Source organism: Bos taurus, chromosome 19, assembly GCF_002263795.3.
Source record: "Bos taurus isolate L1 Dominette 01449 registration number 42190680 breed Hereford chromosome 19, ARS-UCD2.0, whole genome shotgun sequence".
Taxonomy (NCBI): Eukaryota; Metazoa; Chordata; class Mammalia; order Artiodactyla; family Bovidae; genus Bos; species Bos taurus.
In genome coordinates, this window is record NC_037346.1 from 38565534 (window position 1) to 38593379 (window position 27846).

At 51.7% G+C, this 27846-nt stretch overlaps 1 protein-coding gene and 1 long non-coding RNA gene across 5 annotated transcripts in view; one reads left to right on the forward strand and one right to left on the reverse strand.

Moving 5' to 3' along the window:
• The window catches only part of SP2 (Sp2 transcription factor), a 47027-nt gene extending 31816 nt beyond the window's left edge, over positions 1–15211 (reverse strand). Inside the window, exons 1-3 of one of the 4 annotated variants that reach the window (XM_059878133.1) lie at positions 13059–13147; positions 3844–4008; positions 3147–3529 (exon numbers count right to left, since the gene is read on the reverse strand). The gene's annotated coding sequence lies outside the window, so the exon portion shown is untranslated. Of the gene's footprint in view, positions 1–3146; positions 3530–3843; positions 4009–10019; positions 11451–13058; positions 13148–15150 lie in introns of those variants that run through there. The other 3 variants (XM_059878135.1, XM_059878132.1, XM_059878134.1) reach the window with 3 other exon arrangements.
• Positions 1–27018, forward strand: LOC112442656 (uncharacterized). Its single transcript, XR_003030893.2, has 4 exons — positions 1–64; positions 4167–4241; positions 10494–15721; positions 20045–27018. It is a non-coding gene; the product is annotated as an uncharacterized lncRNA (long non-coding RNA).
• The last annotated feature ends 828 nt before the right edge of the window (positions 27019–27846 follow it).

Consider the following 27846-nt stretch of genomic DNA (forward strand, 5'->3'; position numbering starts at 1 on the left):
AAATCCAGCGTCGCCCTGGTGTGGTAGGGGTGTCTCGCTCTTCTGCTGTTCAACCCGTTGCCTGGTGAGTTGAAAGCCACCAGCCTTTTATTCAATTTTTTATCTTTCATCGCTTCTGAAGAGGGAAGTGAGCCTCCAGGCGACTTTGTCAGTGAGACATTGGCAGCAGGCACAATAGCGGGAGTTGGGGCTGCGTGACACTTCTCAAAGTATTTTCACCGTCTCAGTTCAAATCCCTCACAATCCTCTCCTGGTTATTGCATCAACCTGCCAACGTGGGCATCAGAATCACCTGAAGCTCTCTAAAAGATTCTAGGACTGCCTCTTGTGTCCGGCGCACGACAGAAATATGCATTCTAACGAGCGCCTCTGGTGGACAGAATTGGCCTCTGCCCCCACTTACCTCCTTGAATGAAGTGCTGTTAGTACAGCACTTGGCAGGCGCGACCTGGGTAGGTTTATCTTCCCTATAAGATGTGTAACTTTGGAACGCGTTAGTGAGAAGGAATCCACTCTGGTGTCAGACCAGCCTGGGTTCGAAACTCGCACGGCCTACTTACAAGAGAGGTAGGGTACCGAAACTCCGTGCATCTTAATGTCCTCATCTGTGAAATGAGGCTGCTCACACCTACACCTTAGAGCAGGACTTTACTTTTTTTTTTTTTTTTATCATAACCCCACAGTGAGAAATACGTTTGCATTCTCACCCAGTACACTTATACTCCTGTGAGTGTATGATAAAATTTTACAGAAACAATACTTACCCTTCCTACCATGATCCACTGATGTTTTCTGTCTTGTCCTATCTTTTTCTTTCTTCCCTCCCTCCCTCCCTCCTTTCCTTTTTTTTTTTTAAATATTGAAGTCTAGTTGATTTACAGTATTGTGTTAGTTTCAGGTGTATAGCACAGTGATTCAGATATATATATGTGTGTGTGTGTTTGTATTCCTTTTCAGAAGGAATGTATTCCTTCTGAAATACATACACAGTGTGTGTGTATTCTTTTCCCTCATAGGTTACTACAAGTTACTGAGTATAGTTCCCTATGCTATACAGTAGGTCCTTATTGGTTATCTATTTTATATATGCATGCATGTTCAGTTGCTGAGTTGTGTATGGCTCTGCGACCCCATTGACCAGGCTCCTCTGTCCGTGGGATTCTCCAGGCAAGAATACTGGAGTGGGTTGCCATTTCCTTCTCCATGGGATCTTCTCAAACCAGGGATCAAACCCACATCTACTGCATTGGCAGGCGGATTCTTTACCACTGCACCACCAGGGAAGTTGTTATTTTATATATAGTAGTGAAAGTGTTAGTTGCTGAGTCATGTCCAATTCTTTGCGACCCTACGGACTGTAGCCCATGGGGGCTCCTCTGTCCGTGGAATTCTCCAGGCAAGAATACTGGAGTGGGTAGCCATTCCCTTCTCCAGGCGATCTTCCCAACCCAGGAGTCATACCCAGGTCTCCTGCATTGCAGGCAGATTTATTACCATCTGAGCCACCAGGGAAGCCCTATGTGTATATGTTAATCCCAACCTCCTCCTATTTTATCCCTTCCCTTACTTTCTTTTCTTGATCATGACCGGCAGTTTGAATAACATTATCATGAAGGGTTGATGTAATAAAATACAGAGCAGTATGCCCAGTATATTGTAATTGTTGAATAATTGTTACTAGTCTCTTCCAGGCTATCCCTTTGAAAAAAATAGGACTTCCAAAGAATTCACTTTTTCAGTTAAGATCCTTCATTGGCTCCCTTCGCCCTTCTGGATAAAAAGTCCATACTCCTTTCTAGGCAAACAATGGCCTTCACACTCTTTGTGTACCTTTCATGTTTCATCTCCCTCTGCCATCCTATTCTCTTTCCATAATCCTACCTTTTTGCCTCAAGAAAAGGTTCCACAGTTCCTAAACACATACTCCTCTATTTCCTGTCTTACTTTTTCCTTCCTTTTTCCTGGTAAACTCCTATGCATCCTTCAAGAACCTGCTCCAAGTTTGATCTCCTGCTAAGCCAGAGCCTTTTCCTTCTCGGGGCTGTTCTTGGCACAGGCAAAGGGCTTCACTCTCTCACACTGCATTACCCACTTTCATTCTTCTGACTTTTGACTGTGGACTGCAGTGGAAGTTTTGAGGCCAGTACTAGAAGACTGGCAAGAAATGTATGCTGAGCTAAAGAATGAATATTTGCATACAATTACATCTACATATGACTTGTTTATGTAGACCGTACATTCTGTTCCCATGCCATTATTCAAGGTAAGATTGCTTCACTTTTGAGCCAAGGACTCCACCCGGGTTCCATGAGTCAGCTACTTTAGGGTGCAGGGATTTGAGGGGCAAGGTGGGGTTGAATTTCCTGCTGGGCTGCTGCCAAACCTCTTGTGAGATGAAGGCTGGGGCTGCTGTGCTTCTTGCACCCCAGAAGCCCCGTCATGAAGCCAGCAGAAGCAGGAGGGATTTGCATGTGTGGGTAGTGGGCAGGGTGCAAAAACTCCGAAGAATTTGGCAGCAGTTTTGAGTAGTTTAAATGGTTCTTTCCTTTAAAGACCACCATGTTTCTTGTTTCCACCAAAGGTACAGCTGAGGAAGGGGGTACCTGCCATGGAGAGGACCCCCTTGTACTTTTGCCTGGACCCTTGGAGTCTTTGAGCCTCACTTACAACACACTAAAGCCATCACACAGTTTCTCTTCCCACAGACCGCTTCCCACAGATGGCCCCCAGACTCTACAGAGAGGACAGGCAAGGTTGCCAGCTCCTAATGCCTGCTTTCCCCTGGCTGCTCTTTAGATTCACTGCTGCTGCTGCTAAGTTGCTTCAGTCGTGTCCGACTCTGCGACCCCATAGACGGCAGCCCACCAGGCTCCCCCATCCCTGGGATTCTCCAGGCAAGAACACTAGAGATTGTTTAATAAATTCTAAACCATGGCCAAGAAAATCAGTATCTCTGGGGGTGCAACCCTGGTGAGGGTATTAAGTTCCTCAGGTTATTCCAACAGGCAGCTAAATTAGAGAACTGCTTGTCAGCCCAAAGATGTTTTCTGGTGGGGGTCCTCAGGTAAACCACTATGAATAGTCTATAACCTCCACCTGTACCCATTCCTGTCCCTCTTCCTGAGTTTCTCCCCTGCCCATCCTACCTGCTTCGATCTCCACAGAGCCAGGGCAGACAGGTGGTTCCAGCTGCAGGTCTCAGCATCAACCAGGAGAAGAATCTCTTCCATGGGTGCGTCTGGATATAGCTTCTCCTTTGGTGATCTTCCAGGGGTGCATCTGGACATAGCTTCTCCTTTGGTGATACCTGCCTTATTTCCAACCACTTTCAGCCTCTTCCTGCTCTAAGTTGTCACTTTCTCCCCATTTCTAACTTGTAAAGTTAACCTTTTCTCCACCGCTAAAGTCCCTCTATTTGTCTTGTCCACCACAGCACCTTCCACTCCCAGCACATTGCTTGATATATAGCCGGTGCATGGTACATGCTTGTTGACTGACTGAATGACTGCGTCTGGAGGAGTCCTTGGGCCTAGAAAAGAAAACAAAGGCCCTTGCTAAACCATCTAACTTCCGGGAAAACAAAACCGAACTTTTAAGTCCCACCCTGGTGCTCCGGGCTGGTTGCATCTACCTGGGACTTAACCACCCCCTGCCCAAAACTTCCCGCCCCCTGTTCAACTACAAATGCCATCTCAACCAAAGATTACCCAAAACGTCCCGCCTGATAACATTTCCCTTATCGCTTCCACAAACCTCCCTTTAAATATGAAGCCTCCCTGATCCCTCTGGCGCTCAGCCTTAGGCCGACTGTCGCCCCTCCTTGCCTGAATAAAGGTAACCTACCTCCATTGAGGTTGTCTCTCCTTTTCTGCCTCAGCTGAACTATACCTTCCATTTTTGGTGCTGAAACCCGGGAGAGGGCACGGCACTCCTGTGTCCTGTCGCTCTCGCTCACTCGCTCACTCTCGCTCTCACTCTCCCTCTCGTTGTTTCCCCTGTTGCTGGAATCTGGAAACGTGAACTCACTTTCTGCCAGGGCTCATAAGTTCCCCTCAGGGATGCCTAGTGCCTTTGTGAGTGGTGCAGGCCTTGTCCTAAGGCTTTATTGGTGCTTTATGTACCCACAGGCCTCCGGCTCTATCCCCTTCTCTCTCTCTCTCTGACAGCCTCCGGAATAGGGAACTCTTGCCATTCGACTGCTCTACATGCAACACTCCACTCAAGCCGGCCCCTAGATTAAGGTAAGATCTGGACGGTGTTCTAGAGGCACCCTAGAACCCAGTCCTCTCTGGGTCCTGGGGACCCGTGGCCTAAGGCCACTCTGTAAGCAACCGTGGGGGATGCACCTCGACACAGAGCTCTCTTTTCATAATTCCTATTGTTATGGATGACAACTTGAACTCCCAATAGGAGTCTCTGCTTGCCTTTCAATTATGGGGTCTGGCCAGTCTGTCCCAAAAGATTCCCCTCTGGCCTGTGTTCTCAAAAATCTCAAACCACTCTTACTCACTGAACTTAAAGCTAACCACTTAAAACAACTCTGTATACAGATCTGGCCTCAATACCAATTGGACAGTCAAGACCACTGGCCTGAATTTTGCACATTTGACTTTAACATTCTTCAAAATCTCACCGACTTCCCTAAACGGAATGGCAAGTGGGAATGGCAAAGCCTTTTAGGCCCTTCGGAGCAGGCCCTCCCTATGCAAGGCCTGCTCCACCCACGAGGTCCTTCTATGCAGCTTGTCTCCCAAACAAAAGGGCTCTTCTTCAATTAACCCCCTATGGTGCCTTCCTCACCCCTGGAGTTTGACCCCACTGACGAGCCCCCTCCCTACCAGCCACACCTCCGACCCTCTCCTTCCCCTTCATCCAACTCACCTACTGACTCCGAAACCTCTCCTGACTCTCCCTCAACCCCACTACCGCATCTTCCCAACCCGACCCCTTCCCTCCGCCCCGCCCCCCGCCCCCCACCACGGGGTCAGTACCCACAGAGTCAGTACATGTTTCCCCTGAGAGAGGTGGCAGGACCAGACGGCCCCACCCAAATCCACGTGCCATTTTCATTGTCAGACATGAGCCAAATAGAAGAAAAGTTAGGATCATTTTCTGTAAATCCTACCAGATACAGAAAAGAATTCCTGAGACTCTCCAAGACCTATAACCTCACATAGAGTGACGTATATTATATCCTAAATGCCACTCTCACCCCAGATGGAAAAGACCGTATCTGGCAAGCAGCAAAAGCCCATGCTGATCACTTACATAACCAAGACCTGGATAGCCCAGCTGCTGATGAGGCGGTCCCTCAGTTAGATCCCCGCTGGACTTACCAGCCCAGTGACCCAGGTATCAGGAGACTCAATCATGATTACCTGCCTTCTAGAAGGAATGCAGAAAAATACTCCTATACATGTCAGTTATGATAAAGTCAGGGAAGTCACCCAAGGGGCGGACGAAAATCCAGCCTTATTCTTGGCATGCCTCACAGAGGCAGTCCAGAAGTATACCAACCTAGATATCACCACCCCTGCTGGGTTACTGTACCTTCATGTTCAGTTCATCAGCCAGTCAGCCCCTGACACTAGACTAGCTTGCTTCGACAACTAGAGAAGGGGCCTGAGACCGCCCACAAAGGGACCTTCTAGAATTAGCCTTCAAGGTGTTCAATAATAGGAAGAGGCTACGAGAGAAAAAGACCGTGAGAGAAAAGCTAAATATGCCTTTTTGGTGGCAGCAATTAAGGGAAGAGATCAGCCTGGCCCAAGTCATCCTAGGCCGGGGCTTAAGACCCACCCCCCCGGACCCTGCTTCCAATGCAACCAGTCAGGACACTGGGCAAAGACATGCCCAAACCCACGGCCCCCGACAAAAGCATACCCAAACTGTGGTTGTTTGGGACACTGGAAAATGGACTGTCCCCAGGGACGCCCTGGCACTCCTGGGGAGGACCCCACCTCCCAGACCTGGAGAATGTAATGTCCACAGGGATGCCCTGGCACCCCTGGAGAGATCTCCACTTCTCCCCAGAACCCCAGCATAACCCTACGAGAGTTGTTCCAATGACGGGACCTGGGTTCCAGCCCCCCAGCCCATGTCCTGGACACAAGCTTGGAACTTAGGGTAGACGGGGTAGTGGCTGGTGAAAAGACCTCCTTTATAGTAGACACTGGAGCCACTTTCTCTCTCAACTTCCTACTCTGGCCCAACTCAAGACTCAGAACTCACAATAAAGGGGGTCTCTGGAGAAACCTATATGCAGGTCAGGAAGCAACAGTTAGAACTGGACATGGAACAACAGACTGGTTCCAAATAGGAAAAGGAGTACATCAAGGCTGTGTATTGTCACCCTGCTTATTTAACATATGCAGAGTGCATCATGAGAAACGCTGGGCTGGAAGAAGCACAAGCTGGAATCAAGATTGCCGGGAGAAATATTAATAACCTCAGATATGCAGATGACACCACCCTTATGGCAGAAAGTGAAGAGGAACTCAAAAGCCTCTTGATGAAAGTGAAAGTGGAGAGTGAAAAAGTTGGCTTAAAGCTCAACATTCAGAAAATGAAAAAAAAAAAAAAAAGAAAATGAAGAGCATGGCATCTGGTCCCATCACTTCATGGGAAATAGATGGGGAAACAGTGGAAACAGTGTTAGACTTTATTTTTTTGGGCTTCAAAATCACTGCAGATGGTGATTGCAGCCATGAAATTAAAAGACGCTTACTCCTTGGAAGGAAATTTATGACGAACCTAGATAGCATATTAAAAAGCAGAGACATTACTTTGCCAACAAAGGTCCATCTAGTCAAGGCTATGGTTTTTCCAGTGGTCATGTATGGATGTGAGAGTTGGACTGTGAAGAAAGCTGAGCACCGAAGAATTGATGCTCTTTAACTGTGGTGTTGGAGAAGAAGACACTTGAGAGTCCCTTGGACTGCAAGGAGATCCAACCAGTCCATTCTAAAGGAGATCAGCCCTGGGTGTTCTTTGGAAGGAATGATGCTAAAGCTGAAACTCCAATACTTTGGCCACCTCATGTGAAGAGTTGACTCATTGGAAAAGACCCTGATGCTGGGAGGGATTTGGGGCAGGAGGAGAAGGGGACAACAGAGGATGAGATGGCTGGATGGCATCACCAACTCGATGGACATGAGTTTGGGTAAACTCCAGGAGTTGGTGATGGACAGGGAGGTCTGGCGTGCTGCGATTCATGGGGTCGCAAAGAGTTGGACACGACTGAGCAACTGAACTGGAGTTCCCTTAAGGCCAAAAATCAGCCCTCCATTACTGTCAGTTTGGAAAATCGACCCTCATACACTCATTCCTCATAATGACTCAGTGTCCCATGGCACTCCTAGGGAGAGATTTGTTATCCAAATTGGGGGTCTTTATTACCATACCCCACCTCTATAGAGTCTCTATATTCTGCATGAAGATGTCACCTGGACTGTCCCTATCCCTCACCCCTGGCCTTCCCATGGATCTACCCGCCTTAGACCCCCAAGTCTGGTACACTGATCACCCATCCATAGCCAAACATCATCCCCCACTCCACATTACCCTAAAAGACCCCTCGACTATAATCACCCAACAACAGTACTCTCTTACCCCGGAGGCCCACAAGGGACTTAAGCCTATCATAGACCATCTTCTTCAAGTCTCCATCTTAATTCCTACCGATTCACCACACAACACCCCTAATTCTGGCAGTAAGGAAGGGACCAAACTCTTGGAGACTGGTCCAGGATCTGCGAAGAATCAATGAGGCCATCATACCGACATTCCCAGTAGTCCCTAACCCTTACACCCTTCTGTCTGCCATACCCCCGACTGCAACCCACTTCACAGTATTAGATTTCAAAGATGCCTTTTTTACCATCCCCCTCCACCCCCTCTCCCAACCCCTTTGCCTTCACCTGGCAAGACCCCAAGACTCATGTTTCACTACAACTAACATGGACAGTTCTCCCCCAGGGGTTCAGAGACAGCCCCCACTTTTTTGGACAGTCTTTACAAAAGGACCTACAGACACTCGACCTAGCCCCGAGTCATCTCCAATACGTGGATGACCTCCTCCTTTGTAGCCCAACCCGAAAACTCTGCCTCCAACATACTGCCAAACCTTTTAGAGCCCTGGGATCCTGGGGTTATCAGGTATACCGATCCAAGGCCCAAATAGCCCAGGCAAATGTCAACTACCTGGGGCTCTCCATATCCCACCAACAAAGAACTATTCCCCCAGGTAGAATCCAGGCCTTGATTAACTGTACACTTCCAAAAACAAATAGGGAGCTCCTGTGTATCCTCGGCCTCCTAACTTTTTCAGTAGCTGGATCCCTAACTTCCCCCTCATTACAAAGCCGCTCTATGAGGCAACTAAAGGATGTCCAGATGAGCCCCTCTTTAACCCCTCCTCGCTGGCCAGTCCTATTTGCCAGCTCACCCAGAGCCTCCTCCAAGTGCCAACTCTCCACCTGCAAGATCACACCAGACCATTCTTTCTATTTGCACACTCCAACCAAGGACAGGCCCTGGGACTTCTGTGTCAGTGGGCTGGAGGCACCTGGGCTCCCGTAGCCTATCTGTCAAAACAGCTTGACATGGTGACCCAGGGATGGCCTCCCTGTGTACAGGCCATGGCTGCTATCACAGTGCTCGTACCCAAAGCAAATAAACTCTCTAACATGCCCCTTTAACAGTTTGTTCTCCACACACCTTTCGAGACTTACTTTCACATCAAGCGCTTCTCTCCCTTCCCCCTTCCAGGGTACAGGCCCTACATGCCTTTCTCCTCAACCCTCAGCTCTCATTTTCCCCCTGCTCTCCCCGTTAACCCTGCCAGCTTATTACCCACGTCCTCTACAACAGACCCCCTCCTACATAGCTGCAGCCTAATGGTAGATCTTACCCAAAACCCCTTCCAACATTTCACAGATCAGCCCATCCTAGACCCAAACACTCCACACTGGTTCATTGATGGCAGCTCTCAAAAATCCCACCCTTTGCAGCCGGATATGCCATCATCCAGGGGGACCTTCGTCACAATCACGGGACGCAGACAATTGAAGCTTCACCTCTGCCACCTCACACCACCTCCCAACAGGTAGAACTGATAGCTCTCACCAGAGCTTTAACTCTGGCTAAAAATCTAAGGGTTAACATCCACTCAGACTCCAAATATGCCTTATAACATTCTTCATGCAAACATCCTAATATGGAGAGAAGGAGGTTTCCTAAACCAAAAGGGATCCCCCACTATTAATTCAGACCTGATCCACAAACTTCCTAGAGGCAGCACTCTGACCAGACAAAGCCATCATCCTCCACTGTAGGGGACATCAAAAGAGAAGTCTCATATCAACCTACAACAATGCCACAGACCAGAAGGCAAAGGAGATAGCCCTGTCCCATCCTTCCCTCCAGTCCCCTGTCATCTTAGCCCTGACTCCATCCAACCCTCCCACCACCAGAGAAATCCTCTCTTATCTACACTCACTCTTTGATCCCTCGTCCAAGACACTCCAACAGTTCCTCCTCCATAACCACTTCCCCATGTCGACTGCTGACCAACAACATTTAGATAACCTTACCCGCTCCTGTCAGACATGTCAACGTACTAGTCCCAGTTCCCAGCGTAAACCTACACCCTTTCCAACCCATCAAATGCGAGGCAGCCTCCCAACACAGGATTGGCAGACAGACTTTACTCCTATGCCCCTGGTTCGGAGATTCAGATACCTCCTGGTCCTTGGGGACACCTTTTTGGGATGGGTAGAAACATTTCCTACCACAAACAAAAGAGCCCACACTGTGGCCCAAATCCTCCTCACAGAAATTATCCCCAGGTTTGGCTTACCTTCATCCCTACAGTCTGATAATGACCCAGAATTTATGTCCAAGGTCACCCAACAACTTGTCCAATTCTTACAGATACCCTGGAAATTTCACATTCCATTTTGTCCCCAGTCCTCAGGAAAGGTAGAAAGGATGGATAGAATAATCAAAGAAATTCTTACCAAACTATCCCTCGAGGTACATCTGGATTGGACTAAACTTTTGCTGATTGTTTTCCTCAAAGTACGGGCTTTGCCCAGAAAGCCCCTGGGGCTGAGCCCCTTGCAGGTGATGTACAGAAGGCCCATGCTTCCTCCTGGACTCCCCCCTGAATCTCTTCCCATACCAAGCTTCCTACACTCCCCTCTGCTGATGGAACTCTACAATGCCCTCTAGAAATACGTCAACCACAACTTGCCTGCCCCTGACCCCCAAGCCCCCTTGCCCCTTTTACAAACTGGGGACATGGTCTACCTGTCTGATAATCCCCAGGGTGACCTAACCCCAAAGTGGCAGGGACCATTCAAAATCCTCCTCCTCACACCGACTGCAGCTAAACTCAGAAGGTCACCTCTTGGGTACACCTCTTGCCTAAAACAGGTCACCTCCGACCCTGCTCTGCCCTCCTTAACTGACTTATCAGGTCTCCCTCACAGGACCCACATCCTTAAAACTCACCCAGCGACAACCCCTGTCAGCCATCCCAGAGGACACTGAATGACCCGGACACTCCTTAACCTACGACTGTTCCTGACCCAACTACTACAAGACCTCTGGACCAGCACCCCGACTGGAACCTCCTTCGAAGCTCTGACCACCCCGGTGTCTCATCCGTGGCTCCAAGGGACCTTCTACAACCTAAGTCCAGAAGAAATTGATTTCTTTACTCTCATACATGAACACTGTTCCTCCTCAGATTAAGCAACCACCAACTTGGGGCCTTCCGCCCCTCATCCTGACTGGCCTCTCCCCGTCTCTCTAACTATAACTGCACTCTTAATCTTAGTCCTTGCTATAAGCCCAGTAACTGTCTCCCCTCAGGACTGGTCACCTAGCCTTCATCTCTTCGTCGGTATCGCCTACATTGTTAGCTGTGTTCTACTCCTAGGGTGCTATTTCCTCCACACTGCCTAACTAACAGACCCATGACTCCCCCTGTTTTTATCCTTCCTGCACTCCCCTGTCTTCTGGCTAGTCCCTGCCCCTGCTCAGACATCTATTCCTATGTTCATTCCTCATGTTATAATATGGCTCCAAGACCATGAACCTTGGTGGGGCAGAAGTCTAAATCCCTACTCACTGTTAAAGTACAGAAGAGAGGGAATTTCGTGAGCACCTGCCATAAGCTAAATGGAAGAAACATGTTTTTATCCCATTACCCACTGGGGGTACTCAGACAGCAGTCGCTGCTGCTGCTGCTGCTGCTAAGTTGCTTCAGTTGTGTCCAACTCTGTGAGACCCCATAGATGGCAGCCCACCAGGCTACCCCGTCCCTGGGATTCTGCAGGCAAGAACCCTGGAGTGGGGTGCCATTGCCTTCTCCGATGGGAGTGGGGTACTAGATTAATATCGGGAAAAGAAACAAGAACAAGTCATAAAGAACATAATTTCCCGGTTACAGGCTACCCCTGAGCCTTATAAATGCCTAGAGCTCCTTTCCCAATTACGGCATCTCCTAAAACCTCCCTCTGACAACCAACACCTTACCCGCCTTCTCAACTCTTCCTTCCAATTCTTCCAGTACACACAACACACATCCCAGTGTTGGGTATGCATGTCACTGTCTCCCTCACCGCACATAGCAGTTCCCTTACCCTCAACCTGGCTGTCACAGGGCGACTATACCTCCCTCCCCAACAAAAAACTACACAACTCACTGGGCCAGTCTCTGACAATGTCCTACTCTCAGCCTCTTCAAACCTAACCTGTATTAACTACTCTAGTCCCAACTACACTGGTCTTACAAACTCCGCTCCCTCCTCCTGTTCCACTTGGGTTCTCTGGAACAGCACAAATAATCGCACCAACCCGGGAATCTTCATTCTCTGTGGGACCTACGCATATTCATGTCTCCCCGTTGACCCCCTTGGACCTTCATCTTGGTCTTCCTGACCCCAGGTCTAACATTCCTCAAAGAAGAGATAGAACAAATAGTCTACCCCCAAGGGGAACTTTCCCACAGAAAAAAACGAGCTGTCATAGCCCGCCTCCTGACTGGGACAGGCATAGCAGCAGCCCTAGGCACCAGGAGCGGGGGCATCTCGACCTTGGCCCATTTCTACTACAAGCTGCCCCAAGAACTTAATGAGGATATGGAGCAGGTAGTGGAGTCCTTCGTTTTGGTCCAAAGACAAATTAACTCATTAGCTTCTGTGGCCCTACAAAATGGGCGAGCCCTGGACCTTCTCACCACGGAAAAGGGAGGGGCCTGCCTTTTCCTAGGAGAGGACTGCTGCTCTTTGTTAATGAAACGGGCATAGTCCAGGGCAGAGGCAAAGAACTTAGGGACAGAATTGAACGCCCGCAGAAAAGAGTTACAAAACCTTTACACTCCCCAAAACCTGTTCCAACTGGCCCTCCCTTGGTTGCTCCCTTTCTTGGGACCATTGGTACTTATCATTTTATTCCTCTTATTAGGACCCTGTCTCTTCAATCTCTTCCCAAGGTTTCTCCAAGAATGAATTTGGGTCATCTCTCGAGACCAGGTCAAGATCATTCTTCTTAAGAACCTCACCCCGACCTCAGGAAAAGGAGACCCTGGGCCTTAGGACGATCCTCCGTTCCAGACCCAGAACCATCGTCCCTATCCAGCAGGAAGTAGCCAGAGAGATACAGCGCCCTTTTCCCCATTTCTTATGATTTCAGGGTCTGGAATGAAGGAGTGCTTGGGCCTAGAAAAGAAAACAACAGTCTCAAAGGTCCTTGCTGAATTATCTAACTGCGGGGGAAAACAAAACCGAACTTTTAAGTCCCACCCTGGTGCTCCGGGCTGGTTGCATCTACCTGGGACTTATCACCCCCTGCCCAGAAACCTCCCACCCCCTGTTCAACTACAAATGCCATCTCAACTAAAGATTACCCAAAACGTCCCACCTGATAATGTTTCCCTTATCGCTTCCACAAACCTCCCATTAAATATGAAGCCTCCCTGATCCCTCTTGTGCTCAGCCTGGTCGTTAGGCCGACTGTCACCCCTCCTTGGCTGAATAAAGGTAACCTACCTCCTTTGAGGTTGTCTCTCCTTTTCTGCCTCGGCCCAAACTGTACCTTACAGCATCCTTTTAACGTTTTTCATGTACTGAGATCCTTCTCTTCCAGTCCCGGCTTCCTCCACCTCCACTTCACTTCTCCCTCCTTGTCTGTCTTTTAACCCCTTTCCCTCTTCATTTTCCCATGTTTTCCCTGCTTCCTGACATTTTCCTTTTCCTCCTTTTCTGCATGTGGTTGCCCATGCAACCATGTGGTTGCCCCCATCTGATTCATCAGTACCAGATAGTGAGCATCTATCCCTGAAGATGCCGAGGGCACCAGAGGGAGGGAGGGATGGCTGCAGAACCACAGTCTTTGCCCTCAAAAAGCTCCACATTCCTTCTGGGACCTCTTATGAAAGGAACCACCTGGTGCAGCTGCTGTTGGATGTCCAGAAATCAGAAGAATATCAATGTCCCAGCACTTGACTTTCTGTTGATCCTCACTCATCACTACAACCCAAGCTTTAGTGTTATTTTTGAAGAGTTGCAGCCAACTCAGCCTTCTACAGGCTGCTCGTTCTGCCTTAAGGATTTTCCCAGTAGCCTCTGCTTCTCTTTCCCTCCTCTGATTTTCTACATTCTCATCTCCTCTTGCCACCTACAGAAAAATCAAAGTTGCAGACTTTTCAAACCATTCCTGACACTCTTACACCCCAAGAGAAAGATTTGATGGGACATAGACCTAGTTTAAATGAACCATTGTTTTTTTTTTCTCCCAGGTCCATCTATGGTTTCAATTATCCAGATTTCCTTAGTCTTTTCTGAGCACGAAAAATTTAACAGAGACTGTAAAATGTATCTCCCGGCTTTTACTTTGGCAGCTACCTCATCCTCACTCCAGGTGCGCACACACAGCGACCCCTCCTTCTCCACTACCCAGAGATGCCTAGCCTAATACTGACTCATCAACTCCCTCTGTCCCGTGGTTCCCCTGCCCAGACCTATGGCTGTCCTCCACCAACTGCCATGGAATCTTCCAGCGAGGACATTCCACTCATCCTTCCCCACAGAGTTCCTCCCCTTCCCCAGCTTCTCCCTACTCCCAGTCCCCTTGGGATGAGATCTGTGAAACCTCCAAAAGGCAGCCCCCACAGGATCCTTTCAGGATGGAAGGCACTGGCGGCTCCCCAGCCTTTGTGTGTCGCCACCAGGGGGCGTCCAAGGCATTTCCAAACAGCGGACGCTGGGTGTTTTGTTTTTTTAATATTGGAGCAGAAAGATAAGCTTGAAAATCCAATTTAACAAGCATTCATTGAGTACCCACTGTTTGCCAGGCTTGTGCCCTGATTCGCCTGAACACAGAGCACGTTCCAGCCTCTACAAAAGACTCCTTGAAAAGAACCATTTGCCTCTCCAAGGAATCATTTTCTACCAACCAGCTCCTCTTACTGCCTGTGGTAACAGCATCCTCTCTCCCCCTAGGCCTCTTGCCTGCGTTCAGCCCCTCCCCACCCTTCCTGACCTTGTGAACATAGCTCCATGTCTGCTTCTCAGAGCCCAGACTCCCCACAGCAGACTGGAAACATCCCTAGGAACGCAGAGCAGTTGTGAAGTTCCCTGGGTGGGCACTTTCTCTTCTGGATCCCCAACGCCCTTCTGTCAAAACTCCATCTCCTTCTCTGTCACTAGCCTCCTGAGAGTCCCCCAGACCCCCTGAGTGTGGAGAGTGGGCATTGAGTGAGGCCATTATCTGGGACACTGGGCTCAAGAGCACGACTTCTTCACTTGGGAGTTCCGACCCAGCTGGCAGAGACTCGGGAAGTGGTGATAACAATAACCATAATAATATTAATAATAACGTTGGGGCCCACAAAATGGCTGTGAAATCCTCTCTAATGATCCCTTATATTTATAGATCTCCTTCCTCCTAGACACTTCAGAGCCATTGCCCAACGAACCCTGCTAGCTTCCCTAGGAGGGACAATTAACCCCCTATTTTATGGTTGGAAAACTGAAGCCCTGAGAAGGTGAGGGAGTTGGCCGAGGTTACGCAGGGCGGTAGTGATGGCAGAATTTGTGGAAGTAGCACTCTCGCTTTCCTTTCCTTTCCATCAAGACCCACCTAAGTGTGTGTGCCCAGGAACACACATTCTCACTGTCCATCCCGAATCGGCCTTGCCAGGGACCTCAACGTCTGGGAGACACCGGAACCTGAGTAAAGGCTTGTTGCCTAGGGCAACAAGGAGGGCCATCCTTGTCATGACCAAGGAGGGTGTCTCAGGGTCAGCCAAGGTTCTGGGGAAATCTGCCTCTGTCCTGTTGGACACATCTGTGTCTAGCAGCATGCCAGTCACAACCAGGCCTTCCCAGGCTTCAGGACTCGTGAGGAAAGAAGGGTGGGCTGCTTGCACAACAAGTGCCCCGCTGACAGTGCCAAGGACGTGTTCACTCGGAAAACCAGGATGGTTGCAGGATTCCATTAACCCCATCCAGTCACAATATTAAGGATGGCAGTGCGGCTCCAGGAAGAAGAGATGTGGTAGTCCTTGAGGGGAAGGAAAAAGTCTCCCAAACAAGAATGGCAGTTATTTGGCCTACATAGGAAGACACTGTGGTCATCAGCAAAGAAGGCAGGGAGAGCTGCTGCTGGCACGGCTGACTGAATCTCAGCTTCACCAGGAGAGTACAGAGAAGTAAGGAGATGAGTTTTTCTAGTCTGAACTCAGAATGGAAAGGGGGAATGTGCTGTCTTTTGCAGCAGGAGGGAATAAGTTTATCTAATCTAAGAGCTTCCTGGTTTACAAAGGAATGCCCTGGAGCCAGTGACAGGGATGAGCGCGGTGACTTGTGGCCAATGTGAACACAGGTTCCAGTTAGCTTGGATGCTGGGACTGGGAGAGTCACACGTGGGTGGGTCCCTCCTTGGAGAGCAGTGGAGACAAGGGTGACCGCAGCCTGGCCTGGATCCTTCCAGTCACTGATCCTTCCTGACAGGGCCCCCACCCACCAGCTCCACTCCTGACTCTGGTCACATCCCCGAGCCCTCAGGGACAGTGACTCCCCCAGCTCCTGGTTTCCCGACTGAAACCGAGGCTCCGCATTGCTGAGATTTTACTGGAGTGCCCAGCTGGATCCCACCTTTGATCTGGCTTCAAAAAATTAAAAAAAAAAAAAAGCAGTACCAGGAGAGTAATTTTGCCGACCTGCTGGGAAGGAAGGCAGGCTGGAGGCAGGTCCTGACCAGCCCGACCCACTCCTCCTTGGGCCTGTCATCTGAAGGGGGCTAGGGGCCAAGGGAGCAGAAAGCCCTCTTTCCCCTTTGACTCCCCCCTCCCTTCTGGAGCGCTGACCTTGAGTTTGTCCTCCTTCCCTGCCCTGCCCACCTGCCTGCCAGTCAGAGAAAGGCCAAGAGGGACAGTACAGCTGCACCCCACCTTCTCCTGAATACGGGGCTCCCCACCCCAACCTCTTCCCTGGTGGGCTGGATTCAAGTGGTGCCCTGCTTGGACTGGCAGTGCCTCCGTCTCCTCCCCACCGTGCCCCGGCCTGGTCCTGGGGGTGCTGACCCACCACTCAGGGTGGGGCCTGGCAGTGAGTCTCTGTCCACCTGGCTGGGCACCCGAGACATTACTCAGTTAGCTGTCTCAGCGCCAGCTCTTGTCTTGGGAGGCTGGACTAAGGGGCGTGGAACGGAAGGCTAGGCTGGAGAGAGGGTGGGTCAGCCTTTTATGGGGCTTCCTCCCCGTCCCTCTCCCTGTGGCGCTGCCAGCCTGGCCCAGGATTTCCATCTTCTGGCAGCAGCCCCGCCCCCTCCCAGTTCAAAGGCTCTGGATCTCCACCTGTCCCACGATGCTCACCGGCCCCTTTCAAGTGGTTTGCAGTGCACCCCTCCCCCACCCAGCTGAAATTTAGGGCTTCTCAATACAGGTGCAGGGGACGTGGGGGACCAGGATGATGGGGTGCCGAGTCCAGAGTCAGGGAGGAGACCAAAATACACCCTTGAACCAACTAAACTGCCCCCGGTGTGGAGCCCTAGACACAGATAATCCTGCCACGGGTGGGGAAGGAGCCAGAGGCTTGGCCCAGGAGAAAACTGGCAGCTGAGTTGAGTGGGCAAGAACTGAGGGTGTGGGGCTGAGTCAAGTGCCTTCCACTCCCGAGAGTCCCAGCTCAGCTTTTTGGCTCATTGGCTGATCCAAGAGAGGGCCGCTGAGCTCCAGGGTATTCGTTGTTTGTGTGTGCTTATTGGGCCATCCTTATCTCCCTTCAGGTAAGACTCCTACCCCACGGACACACTCTGAAAGCGCTCCCTAAATGTTGAGACTCTTCCAGGATTGTCCGGGAACCCACCCGCGCTCCTGCCCCCACTTCCAGGCCACTGTTGCCCTTTTCTTGTCTGGGAAAAGGGACCCTGGGAGCTTGAGCCCCACGGTCCCCAGAGGGAGGCACTCTTGGAGGTTGTCCCCTCTTCCTCCCCACCACATAGCCCCAGGCACCTCTCCCTGACCTGCGGGCAGAGAAGAGTCCAGGGTAGGGGAGGAAGTTGGGAGTCACCTGGTGGGGCGGGGTCCCCGCAGTGATAACCATCTTTCTGGCAGCTCCAACCTGTTCTCGTGGTGAGTAATTTTTTTTTCCTAGAGGAGAAAGGTGAAGGCTTTGGTGGGGAGTTACCCTGGCTCTGAAGTGTCCTCACAACTTCCCCAGGTCCCCTCCAGGCCTTGTGCAAGAGCTGTAAATCTCTCACCACCCACAGGCCTGGAGGGTGGGGGGAGGCTGCAGCTGAGACTTTCATGTTTGGAGGTTTTATGCATTTGCTCCTCAGTCAGGCTCCACAGCTCCCGCCTGGGGCCTCTCCCCAGCCTGTAAAAATCCAGTCCCATAAATCTCAGCTGCCCCCCAGAGGCTAGCAGCGTTCTTCCCACTCCACCCCCTACCCACAAGCATCCCCCCACCCAAGAGACAGCAGACACAGAGCAGCCACAGGGGATGGGGAGGGGGCAGAAAAAGTTCTGAGCAGGGCACAACAGTTGGGAGAAGGGTTTTCTGCTCTTGCTGCAGCCTAGCTGGGTCCTGACCCTGTCACTGGGTGATCTGTTGCAGCAGCTTCCAGCGCTGGACAGGCTTCTGGGGAGTCCCTGATGGGGAGCCCCTGGCCTCCACTGCCTGCCGGCATCCACCTGAGCCTCCTGAGACAGGTGGCTGTCTGTCTGCCAAGCCCCCAGGTGCAGTCAGAGGTGGCAGGCAGCCCAGTGACTATGCCGCTCTCCTGGATCAAAAATGGGGAGCCTGAAGAATGGGAAAAGGTTATCATGGCTGAGACCCAGAGGGATGACCTGCATGGTCCAGGGGGATCAGAAGTAAGACACAGGTCGCAGCTTCGTAGCCTGATGGGGGAGGCTGGACACTCACCCTGGACCGAGGGGAGAGACAGGGTCTCAGGTTGCAGGCCCTGGGGAGTCTCAGGGCAGGGACAGGCAAGGAAGGGATGGGCTGGTGTCCGGTACAGGAGGGGCTCAGGAAGGACCAGATGAGAGCTGCAGAGTGTGCAGGGTGTTTTTCAGAGGAGGGAACAGTCTGTTCAAAGACTCCCAGGGGGAGAAGACGCAGCCTGGGCGGCAGGTTTGCCAGGAATGTGAGGAGCCTGTGCTTGGCTCTGCCCTTCCTAGAATCAGAGGTAGGAAGAGAGGAATAGCTTTCCTGCTGAAGGTCAGGAGAGGCAAGGTGGGCCGTGGGAGAGAGGGCTGTGGGGAGCGGAACACAGCCTCTACAGCAGAGGATCTCCCATCCTGGGGTCTCACTGACCCTCCTGGCTTTCAGGGCTCTCTGGCCCAAGGTTAGAAGCAAGTAAGTGCAAGTGTTAGTCACTCAGTGTCCGACCCTTTGCAACCGCACGGACTGTAGCCTGCCAGGCTCCTCTGTGCGTAGGGATTATTCCTGCAAGAATACTGAAGTGGGTTGCCATTTCCTACTCCAGGGGATGTTCCTGACCCAGGGATGAAACCTGGGTCTCCTGCACTGCAGACAGATTCTTTACCATCTGAGCCACAGGGAAGTCCTAAGCTTAGAAGGGGTGTCCTTAAAATGGGAAGGGAAGAAGCCATCCAGCGCGGTGACTGTGCAGCCTCTGGCTAAGACCCAGGTAGACAGGTCAGGTCCATTATCCCCAAGAGGAAACAAGGACAGCTGTGTTCAGCATGGGCAATCTCGGAGAAACCTTTGGGAAACCCAGCTTCTCTGTCCTAGAAATCATCTCATCCACCCCGCCACCCTGCTTCCCCCCATGTGGAAATTCAGCCTGACTTACATCCCATCTCTTCACTCCCATCGCCAAGCTAGGAGAGTGCTAGTGGCTACAATCATTCAACATTTATTACATGCCAGGCTTACATGCTCTAAGTGCTTTGTATGTGCTTAGCCCCACTTTACAGATGAGAAAGCTGAGGCACAGTGAGCTTAAGTAACCTGCCCAGAATCAGCAGCTGGATAATGGCACAGTCAGGTGCAGCCTGGCTTTGGAGCCCCTGTTCTCCTCCCCTGCCCTCTACCGCAGAAGCAAAGGTGCTGCGGCTGAGGCCAGAGCAGAGAGCATGCCTGCACTCCTCCTGACTCCCACAGAAGCCAGGGGGTGGTATCCTCTTTCCCAGGTTAGCAGCAGTGTGGCCTACCTACCATTCTGGTCCCCTCTGGGGCCCTTTGCCTCCCCGGGGATGCCTATTGCAGAAGCAGTATCATGTACTAGCAGCTGACTCCCACTGGATGCCCTGCTTCCGCTAGCACCCAGCAACCATGGGGAGGCTGCAGTAACAAAAGTGAAACTAACTCAGCCGGTTTCCCGCCCCCACCAGGGGAAGAGGGAGCAGCCTCAGCTGGACAACAACCAATTAGGCACTTTTGATTGCCCACACTGAGGACTGTCATAATCCCCAGAGCTTGGCCAGGATGAAGAAGAGGAAATGGGATGGGACGGAAGTCCAAGATGCCTTCAGAGTTCATGCTAGCCATCTCTCTTCTTTCAGGTGGGAGAATGTTCTTCCTTCAGGAGAGGCCTGCAGCCAGGGAACTCAGAAGGTCTTCGTGTTTCACAACAATTCTTCAGCCTTGGAAAGGGGTTTTCTCTTGTCCTCAGGGAAGAGGAATCCCAAGTCTGTTTATTCCGGGGATAGGGTCGGCAGGGACCTAGGCTCACACCTGGGACCTGGACGCAGACATGGAAGCCTCTGGCTCGTACCAGTGGGATGTTGGCATCAGGGATCAGGAAATTGCTGTTTTTTCAAGTACAATCTGACTCTTCTCTCAGATCATCAGTGCCCTCCTCCAGACTGAACATTCCTCGAGACAGGTGTTTTGGGACTTCTGGTGGTCCAGTGGCTAAGACTTCACCTTTCAAAGCAGGGAGTGTGGGTTTGAGCCCTGGTCGGGGAACTAAGATCCCACATACTTTGTGACCAAATAAATCAGTAAATAAATAAAACTCTTTTAAAAAGAGATGTCATCCCAAGAGAGGGCCAGGCGTTTGTCCACTGACCCTTCCATCAAGTGCTCAGAGCCTTGTCCACAGTGGGCACCCCACCCCCTGCTGTCTATCAAACAATGATTCTGCCTTTGGCCTAAAGGGAGGCTGGGAAATGTAGCCATAACCTTCCTCATCTATAAAATGGAGTAATAATAAGACCAACCTTAGGGTTTGTTGTGAAGGTTCAACCAGAAACTGTGTGTGCTTGATCCACAATAAGAGCTCAGTAAATGAGAGCTTTCATTAGCTCTTTGGGCAGCTGGCAAAAGGGAAGAGACGCCTTCTTGGGCAGCAGCTTTCTGCCAATCAGAAACTAGATGGGACCCCAGTCTCCTAGGTTTAAATGGGACTAGCCAACACCAACCAGCCTGTTGGTTCTGTGTGGGTCTCTGCATTTCATTGCTTCAGAATACTGGGGAGAGGTGTGATGGTTTCTTTTTCTTTTTTAACCACACTGCATGGCTTTTGGATCTTAGTTCTATGACCAGGGATTGAGCCCGGACCAACGCAGTGAAAGCACGAGTCCTAACCACTGGACTGCCAGGGAATTCTCAGGCATATGATGGTTTCTTTGCTAGGGTGGTGGTGGTCTCAAACCCAACAGAGATGCTCATTCAGCATAGGCAGGAGGATGGACACAATGACCTCTCTGAGACCATGGATTCTAAAATCACTTGAAGGAGGTGAAAACACACCCAAGCTGAACACACACACCTTCTCTGTTGTGGATTGAGAAATGCCCCTGAGTTCAGAGTGGTCCACAGGCTGCTTCCCATATTAATACTGCATCTTGTCACGTGGAAGGGGACCTTAGGGTTGACAGGTTGACAGATGTCAGGAGGAAAAGGAGGCACTGCCTCCCCAGCTGGTTCTGCCCTGAGTAAGGACCCTGGGTGGGGCTGAGCAGGTTGACACTTGGCTTGGAGCCAGGGCCCTCAGGCGGGCAGGACAGGCCAGTGGGAGGAGAAGGGAGAACCGTGACAATCCAGAAGAGATGGGGCAGACCCTCTGCCCTCTGTCTTGGGCCTCCAAGGAAGAAGCAAGTGGGAAAGGGAAGAAAGGCAGGGTGGGATGAGGCGCTTTTGAAACTCTTGGGGGAAAAAGCTTTTTCTTTTTCCTTCTTTTCAAATTAAAAGTCTCCCCCACTCGGAAGGAAGCCTTTCTCATAAGCTCCTCTCACTCCCTGGGTTTACCTTTGGGGTGATCTGTTTACAGGACTGGAGAAATGAGTGTGCCTGCCTTCCTCCACCCTCATCCCTCCCCAGGGCTGGCTGTTGGCTCTGCCTGCCAGTGGGCAGGGTCCTGTGCCCAGCGCTGGGAATAGGTCCAGAAGGAGACTGTTTCAGGGAGCTCTTGGTTAGGTAGGGGAGACATGATTCTAGACCACAAAGATTTCCCAGTCTGAGGGGAAAGACAGAACACATCCCTGATTCGTCATCAGAGTCCAGAAACAAGGACACACAGCAAATGAATGAAATCTTGAGGTGGTGCTGCAAGGATGGGGAGAAAATCCAGCAGAGGGGCTTCCTAGAGGAGAAGGTGAAGGAGATTTAGGGAGAGAGGCAAGTGAGTGTCACTTATCCTTAAGCTATGCCCATTTATCTGAAGAAGAAACTGCCTGAGACTTCACGGTAAATCTCAGCTTGGTTTCCAAATCTCCCCTTTTTCCCAGGCTGGGGGAGGTTGCAAAGATAAGGTGCAGAGGAGGGGAAGCGGCAGAGAGCAGGACAGACCCGAAGGGGAGGGGGTAGGGGAGTGTGTCATTTGGTGAAGTTCCTCCCTGGCCCATGGATGACCCAAAGTCACTGAAATGACAGAGAGAGGCAAGTTGAACAGGTCCCTGTCTGGTGAGTCAGGGAGCCGGCTGGCCGTCTGATCCTATGAACTAAATCCCCAAATCTCTGGGATTTTAAAGGCTCCCCGTGTCCAGTTTCGACCACCACGTAGGAATCTGCCCCCTACCTGACCCCCTCCTCTTCCTCCTCTCTGGCTGCTCTCTGACCTCCAAGCCTGGGGCCTGAGGGACCTGTTCTCTCTGGAAGGCTGAGTTACTTCTCCCCCTGACCAGATTTGGGGTAGACCTGGATCAAAATGTCAGGATGAAGAGGCCATGCAGATGGGCACAGGGCAGGGGAGGCCAGAAAAAGCCGTGTTGTCCAGCTGCTGAGAAACCTGGTGACTGCTGGATCCCACTCCAGTAACTTCCAGTGGAATTTACTCTATTTAAGAGAGTGCCAGGGGTGGGAGTATGTCACGGGAGAGAGGGAAGAGTTCACAGGGGTCCCCAGAGCCCCTATCTGTGGGTGTTAATTACCATTAGAGGGAGATCATTAGAAACAAACACTGCAGGGACTTTCCTGACGGTCCAGTGGTTAGGCCATCCAGGCCTCTGCGCTTCCACTGCAGGGGCCTGGGTAAGATCCCTGGTAGGGGAACTAAGACCCCACAAGCAGTGTGGAAAAAAGGAGGAAAAAAAAAAAAAAGAAGGAGAAGGAGGAAGAAATACTGCAGGGAACCAGACCCTTTGGCTCTGAGTCTGGCCCCTTGGGGACATTAGGAATCTCCCATAAGTCCCTGCTCTAGGGAGGCCTAAGCCAGGCCAGCCCAGGGGGCTCCCCAGACACTTCCAAATTCAGACACTTGAACTGTGTGGCCTCTCCATGGGAAGGACCTCCTGAGGTGGTGTCTAAACCATCCCCCTGTCCCCAGGCACATTCATAGGAGTGGGTCTCCTTGGCAGAGTCAAAGGTTCTCTATGCCCCATTCAGAGCAGGGTGGGGCATAGGGGAGCAGGACATGAAGTCCTCCACTTTGTTGGAGGTAGACCCTGAGCTCTGGACGCTTCTCCCCCAGGCTCCAGGAGCTGGCACCGCAGGCCTGCGCCCGACTGGCGGGGGAGGCTTGGAGCCTGGCTGAGCCCCAGTCTTAGGAGGGAGGGAAGACGGTGGCGAGGGGGTGGGATGTCTCTTCCGCCTGGTAGATTAGTGACTCTGAGACAGGAGAGGGCCTGTCACCGGGCCCATAAATAAAGCAGCTGAGTCTCTCCCTCCATCTGTGTTTATCTGTCTGGCCTTGAGTTTCCGGGAGAGGAGATGTCTCCGCACCCCCAGCATCAAACGCCAGGCGCAGAGGGGAGGGGGGCAGCTTCTTCCCTCTGCTCTCTACCTCTACCGTTTCTGCTTCCTCAAGCCCTTCCTCTCAGCCCCTTTCTCTTTAGCCTGGTCACTGACTCCAGGAGGACCTCTGAGAGCAGGAGGAAGGAACAGGTGGGGTGGGGAGTATGGCCTGGGGTCTCTGCCAGATGGCTCTGCCATCCCACCCGGTTGGTGCTGACCCTCCTTGGACTCCAGAGAAGGTGCCCTGCTCCCCATGGGAGGGGAAGGGCAGGAATCAACAGGCTGCGGTGGAGCAAGGCCCTCCTCAGGAGAGGGAGCCAGGCCTGCTCCTTAGGAGACAGGGACCGTGAGGGACCAGCGAGCCGCCCTAAGGAGACCCTGCACCTCGGCTCAGACCCCCTGCTCATTCTTCCTCTCAGCACCTTCCTCCCCTCTCTCTGCCTCCCAGGGGCCTCGAAACTCCAGGATGTTCTTAGAATTCAAAACATACCACCAGGGATTTATAAAAGACTTTTGAAACATTAATCTTTTTTTTTTTTTTAATACTTATTTACTTATTTGGCTGCATGGGGTCTTAGTTATGGCGCACAGGTTCAGTAGTTGCAGTGCGTAGGATTTAGTTCCCCAACCAGGGATCGAGCCCACGTCCCCCGCATTGCAAGGCAGATTCTTCTTCTTCTTCTTTTTAATTCTTTAAGTATTTATTTATTTATTTGATGGCTGCAATTGGTCTTCGTTGCACAGGTTTCTCTAGTTGTGGAGACTGGGGGCTACTCTCTAGCTGTGGCTGCTTTTGTTGTGGAGGACGAGCTCTAGGACCTCGGGCTTCAGTAGTTGTACACGGGTTCAGTAGTTGTGGCACACAGGCTTAGCTGCCCTGAGGCATGTGGGAGCCAGTATCTCCTGCATTGCAAGGCAGATTCTTCACCACTGGACCACCAGGGAAACCCCCACTCCCCTTTTTTTAAATTTTATTTATATATTTTTGGCCACATCCTGTGGAACTTCCCCAACCAGGGATTGAACCTGTACTCCCTGAATTGGAAGGGTAGAGTCTTAACCACTGGGCTACCAGGGAAGTCCCTACCAGGGTTTTCTATCCCCAGACCACTTGCATGGATATCATTGAGCAAGGGGAGGAGAAATGCTTGTCTAAATGCACATTCCCAGGACCTCAGAGACTGCCTAAATCAAGAGGGGCTTGGGACCTTTTGTTTTAATAAGCATCCCAGGTGATGCTGGTCTAATTCAAGCTTGAGAACAACCCCCTTGTGCTAAATGAGGGCGGGCACTCCTTACCACACCTGCAGGCCCAGCTCAGTTCTTGGGACACGGTAAATGTTCAATAAACGCCCGTCAAGTGAATGTATTTCTAGCGATTACTCCTTCTTTCACTCCAGCTTTCTTCCCTGGCCCTCTCCAACAATCCAAACCTACACTTCCTGCTTTCTGCTGAGGTGGTAACCTGTCAGCCGGACCCCTCAGGGTCACAGGTCTTTAAATAGATGTCGCCTGCATTTATTACTGGCACTCACAGAAACACTCTAATAGCAGGGATTTTAGGTTCATGGGCAGACTGGTGGGAAGGACCCACTGGGGCAGGTGAGGCCCCGCAGAGTTGACGTGGGGAACCATCTCTGTCACTCAACTACAGGGAGTATGGTGGGGTTTGGGGCTCCTGTGCAGAGGGCAAGGAGTGGCAGGAGCCAGAGAAGGAGCAAGTCATAGAGAAGGAAAAGCAGATTAATAGAAACTGTGAAAGAAGCCCCATAGGCTAGATGAGGTCCAAGGAAGAAGAGAGCATACCTGTTGCACATCTCAGGTCAGTGGCCTCTGGAATCTTCCAAAGGCCCCAGCATCCCAGCCAGGAAAGCATTCTATCTAAGCCTCGGTTTCTCTGAATTGCAAATCACCACCTCTGGAAAGAGAGGCAAGTCTCCTTCAGATGTGGAGCCTCTTTGTATCAGGTTTGCATTGCATTTGCATTAATTTTCTTGGGCTGGACAAATAAATGTAGTATACGAATTAATACCAAGTGGCAGGTTCCCAGGTAAGGAGTCTCTCTGAGGTGAAGGCAGAGAAGCTGTGAATGAGCGACATTCAGGAAGATGCATGCAGCGTCAGTGGCCCCCCCACCCCCTCAGGCTTACTCTGACAGGTTTTCCAGCCCCGGAGTAGAGAGGATAGACTAGGACTTTCGGATCCCAGACACTGCCGGCCCCAGGAAGCCTAGGAGGGCAGTGAACAAGGGACCTCCAAGCATTTTGGCAGTGGTGAGGGCAGTTCTAATGAGAAGTGTTCTCAGACCCCCCAGGGCAGCAGAGAGACTGAGAGCCAGCCCCAGGATCCCACTAACAAGGCAGATGGCAAATATTTGCCCTGAGGTCTTAGAGAGGGATGACGGAGGCAGGAGGCTAGGAGAGGAGGAGGGAGGGTAGGAGGCAGATTCCAGGCCAGTTTCCTGAGGAAGAAGCAGAACGACCCCCAGGCAGGAGAGGGAGATGGCAAAATCAGCCACCTGGCCATGGCACGAAGTTGAAGGAGAAGTTGAGAAATCAGCCAGTGAAGAGCTGGGAGAGGCAGACTGTCTGGGTCCCTCCTCCCCTGAGAAGGGCCCCTCCTGAACAAGGCTCTAGGCAAGTCAGGGAGGCAGAGTCCTCAGCCCTAGGGGAAGGTCCTAATCTGATGGTAGAGACACAGTTCCACCCAGGTGGGGGCCTCTGTCCCAAGGACACCGTCCAGGCCCTTAGGAAGGCCCTAGTCCAATGGAAGAGACACAGTCCTTGCCTGCAGCCTGTGCTGGGGGCAGGGGGCGGGGGCAGAAGGGGATATTACACACATTCTCAAAATTACTTAGGAGTTCTTTCAGCAACAATAACAACACAGCCAAACTTAGGGGACAAACAATGCCTTTCACAGACGGAGGGGCCCCAACATAAGGGAGCAATCAGTTCAGCAGGCTTAATCAGGGGAGGCTTCCTGAAGCAGATTCTGAGCGAGATTTTGAAGAGAAAGTCAGGGGTTAGGGGTTCACTCTCCATGGAACTGGAGCAGGGAAGGGTGGGAGCTGATGGGGATGAAGATGGGGATGGTGGTCTCAGAGGTCTCTGAGCAACAACACCAGATGGCCCTGAGATATATGGAAGAACTTTATTCCAGAGGTGGTCCTTTGACATTCAGAGGAACCAAGCCCTAGAGAAGGGCTTGAACCTAGAGAAGTGACTTGAACAAGATAACCCAGCAAGTTAGGGGCAGAGCTGAGACCAGAGACCAGATTTTAGGGCTCCTAGTCTGAACTCTTTCCCCTCCCACAGTTGGCACATGCATAACCTAGGGTTGTTGCCAGAAGGCTCCAGGAGCCCTGCCATCCTCCAGGTGGGCTCTTAGTGTAGGGGAAAGTACCTGAATTTCTTGAGGCCTCTTTTTCCCCATCTGTACTTTGGGCTCTTTCATCTAAAGAGGGGAAAGTCCTTTGCAGGAAGGCCCTAAATGAATCCAAGGTATTAACAGGACTTTCTAACAGTTTTCCTGTAGCAAACATGGGTGGATGGAGAGTCGGGGGTGGGAGGTGGCGGGGCGGTGGGTAGGGTCAGCGGAGGCTGAGGTACTCCCAGCTCATCAGGCATATCTCACTTCCAAAAGGGCCTGATCCGAAGATTTTTGAGGGGGGCAATAAAAGAAGACAAATTTGCATTTGATTTGCATATCAACTGTGTGAATTCCAGGTCTGGCCACGTGCTCTGGAATCTCCCTGGCTCCTGCTCCCTCCTCTGTGGTTTCCCACCTGCCTGGGAGCCTCCCGGTTGCCAGTTGTGTGGCCACAGCTGGGGAAGAGGGGTGAGGGGGGTTCAGATGCTGGCCACTGGCTTCCCCAGGACTCGCACAGAGTCGTCCGCGCCCCAGCCCCGCCCTGGGTCCTGCTCGCCCCGCTCTCCTGGGTGCCCAGGAGGCCTCCCCGAGGCCTTGTGGGAGGCTCCGGGCTGGCTGAGCGATGGCTCTAATCATGCTGAGGGCCTCCTACAGCTCTGCCTGCCCCAACCGGGACCCCCTCTGAGGGTAACCCAGCGGGAGTCCCTCGGGCCCCCCTGCCCGCGGGGGCCGGTGAGAGCGGTCCCTGCTCTCTCAGCCCCCGCGCCCTCGGCGAGGCCGGGTGCTCAGCGGCAGTGGGCCGGCGAAGGGCTGTCCCCTC